We start from the raw sequence: 4,138 nt of genomic DNA on the forward strand, positions 1-4,138 counted from the left end.
ATACCTAAATACATACGTACATATACACATATGGTCAGTGTCGTCACACTAGTTCGCAACTACACAAGGTCACCTCATCTCACTGTGATTACATTGCCACATATGCAACTACGCTGCAACGATCAAGGCCCAATAGTGAATCCATTGCTACATACGCAACTACACAAGGTCACCTAGTTTCACAACGATTACATTACTACACATGCAACTACGAAGATCTACGACTCAGGCCCAATAGTGAATCCATTGCTACATATGCAACTACACAAGGTCACCCAGTCTCACCTCGATTACATTGCCACATGCAAAACTACGCTGTGACGACCTAGGCCCACTGTGAATCCATTGCCACATACGATGTAGAACACACCTTCGGTGACTAGCCGAAACATACTGGTGATATTTCACACCCCGGATATAGAGCCGGCCACTCTCGCCACAGTAACTACCCGATACCTGGCTGTTTTACAAATCCCTAAAATCATTTTGGAACTCACGTTCCTATACATTTCAGCGTACGGTAATTAGCCGTCACATAGCTGTTTTACAAATACCTAGAACAAATACATACATCCATACATACCACACTTATTTGGTTTACGGCAAATCATATCATTTACAATTTCAAGTATACAGTTTATGCAAATATTACGGTCACCTCAATAATACAATTTTAGCATAACCAACATTTTTCCAAACAAAGTAGAGATGATACCCGAAATCTCTAATTTTTCCCAAAAACTGTAACCCAAAAATCCCGCATTTTTACCTAATAGATTTCCCCAAATAAGTAGCCAAAACACACATATGATCGTAGCCTATAAGCTTACCGATCCTGATTTCAAAAATGGACTGATATAAACTGAATCCTTTTACCTTAACCTGAAATACAACTACGAACTCTATGGTCTTCAAAACTACGAACCGAGACTCCAAAATCTACAAACCACAGTACAATACATACTTACAATCCGTACTACTACACATATACCGAATCAAAAATGAAAACTGAACCTTACCTTGATTTTAGCTCGAAACTCGAAATCCTCCGAAACAAAATTCCGATCCACTAGAAACGTAGAGAATCTTGCACTGATCCTTACTATAACTTTGGATTTGCGAATCAGACGACGTACGGGGAAGAAAGCTAGAGAGAGAGAGAGAGTTTCAAAATCTAGAGAGAGAGGATTTCCAAAACTTAGCAATGAAGAAACCCAAAAATATCTTTTATAAGCCTTTGACCCGAGAGGCTTCATCGATGAATTGGTGTCTTCGTCGACGAAGTCTTCAAGGATTTCGTCGACGAGGTAGTGACTTCATTGACGAACCCTGATATTTAAATTTTCCTGAACCCCTCGGCATTTACTCGTCAACGAGCCTCTGAATTTGGTCGACGAGTTCTTCACTAGCTTCGTCGACGAATTATGACCTCATCGATGAAGTCTGTTCAATTTCCACTTGTACCCCTCTTTCACAAAATAAACCCATACATCACAGTTCGGGTTCTTACACATTTTATAAATCTTTTAATTTTAATGGTATTCGACGATCCCACAACACGTCTAATGCACTCTTCCATTTTATCCAATCCGTCTTAATTCTATGTACTATATCTTCTTCAATTTCCCCTTCACTTTCCACAATACATCCAAGATATTTAAATCTATTAGTGCTATTAATATCTTGATTATCTTGTTTAATCTTCTCTTTGTTGCTACTCCTTACATTACTGAAATTACATTTCATATATTCAATCTTATCCATACTTATCCTAAACCTTTTAGATTGTAATGTGGCTCTCCAAAGTTTTAACTTAAATTTCACTCTGCTCCTACTATCACCAATGAACATGATATCATTTAAAAACAACATACACCTAGGGATCTCATCTTGAATATTTTCTAAAGTAAAAAATAAGGACTCAAGGTAGTTGATCTCCGAAACATAAAACCAAATTGATTTTTTTGAAATCTTCGTTTCTAATCTTATTGTATGTTCAATTACCCTTTCCCATGATTTTATCGCATGACTCATAATCTTAATTCCACGATAGTTATTACAATTTGGAATGCCGCCTTTGTCTTAATACAAAGGTATTAACGTACTTTTCCTCCATTCTTATGATATTTCTTGGTTTTTATAATATTATTGAATAGATTAGTTAACCAAATAATTCTTTTATCTCCTAAACATTTCCAAACATCAATTGTTATTTATCAGATCCTATAGATTTCCCACTTTTCATCTTTTTTAATGTCATATTAACTTCAAGGACTCTAATTATACAAATAAATCTTCTATTTTTAATATTCTCTTCATTTGTCACTTCCAAGTTCAATCTTTCATTTTGATTTTCATTGAACAACTTATCAAAGTATCGTTGTCACATTTTTTTAATGCTTTCTTCTCTAATTATGACATTATCATTCTCGTCTTTATACATTTTACGAAACCTAAATCTTTGCATTTTCTTTCTCTAACTCTAGCAAGTTTTATAAAAGATTGTAATTTTTAAAAAATTTTCAAAATTTGTATTAAAAAGATAGAAAATAAATAATTTATTTAAATTTTAAATATATATATTTATGTCTCAAAATAGTCACAAAAAAGTTAACTTGTTTTTCAATTTTCCAAAATTTATATAAAATAATATATGGAATTATGAATTTTTGGGTTTGCATTTAGATTTTTGTGGATTTAGAAAAAATTCTATGCATAATCCACAACAATTTAATTCCAAGATTCGAATCCCATGCTTACATATGGAAAGAAGGGCTGGAAATTTAGAAAAATAAAGAAAAATGTTTTTTGAATTTTTCATATAAATTTGGAAAATTAGAAAACGTGGCATTTTTGTTAATATTTGGAAAGCTAGAAGTGAAAAATAAAACCATTTTCACTAGTAAATAGTGCCAAAACTGTTTATTTGTTTACTTATTTTATACAAATGTCGTAAAGATGAGAAATTAGCTAACCGCCCCCATGGGCATGACACAGTGGAAAGACATCAGCACGTAAGAAGGAGTACGGGGGTTCAATTCTAGGTAGATACACTCACGGATCCAACGGTACCTATGGATGGTGAGAATTTACTCTGTGAGCCAACGGGAACCGTGGATGGTGAGAGTTCGTTCTGTGAATCAGTGGGGATCGTGGATGGTAATGAAGATGTGTCCTAGGGGTTGGGTTGGCCGAATGTCCAACTGATGAACGGAAGTCGTGTCCGCATTCCGGAATTTAATACAATTTTGTATCAAAAAAAAATTAACTAACCTTTTTTGTAATTTGTTGGAAAACTAAAATGGAAAATGAAAACCGTTTTCCAAAATTAAATGAGCCCTAACCTCTATGATTATAATCTTTTACTTGTATTAGAACATATTTCTATTTATAATACTGTTTGATATGAAAAGAATGAAAATAGAAAATGAATTTTCTTCCCTTTTTCTTTTAGGAACAAAATTTTGATGCTAACGAAGTTTAGAGCACATTATGCCAGATCATTACTTAATCTGTAAAGCTCTTATTAACAAGCATCATTCTCCGTTTTGAATTACATCAATCATAGTATCGTGTAATTAAAAGAAACTTGTATTTTTAAGTAGCTTGTGCTATCTAGTTTTGAATATTTCTGAGAAACAAGAAGAAGGAACCAAAAACCAAAGACCTAGAAAATGTTGCATTAGCTTGTGCAAACATCTTTTAATTATGTTTTAGAACCTTGACCGCTGGTGGGCTCATCTGCTTTGGCCAATCCAGAGTGTGGGTGCATGGAAACTCCTTTGCTTGGTGGGTCAGTGAGGGACTTCCAGCCATTGACCACTTTCAATCAAGTACACGTATTAAACTTCAAATCTTTAAGGCTCCATTTGGATCAATATTTTGTTTCAGGGAAAAAAAGAGGAAAGAAAATAAGGAGACCCATTTTCTATTGCATGTTTTCTCTATATCAAAACCATTAAAAATAAAATTTTGTTCTAATATGATTGAAAATTAGTAATATAGTATGTTAATGATGTGTGAAGTCAAAATTTATTCATTGATTTGCTATATATTTTATCTCTTTTCTCAATTTCATTTCATTTTCATAACGAAAAATGAAAAAAATGGGTTCGTTCATATTTTCCTTTCTCTAATC

The sequence above is a fragment of the Malania oleifera genome, chromosome 6 (assembly GCF_029873635.1).
Source record: "Malania oleifera isolate guangnan ecotype guangnan chromosome 6, ASM2987363v1, whole genome shotgun sequence".
NCBI classification, from domain to species: domain Eukaryota; kingdom Viridiplantae; phylum Streptophyta; class Magnoliopsida; order Santalales; family Ximeniaceae; genus Malania; species Malania oleifera.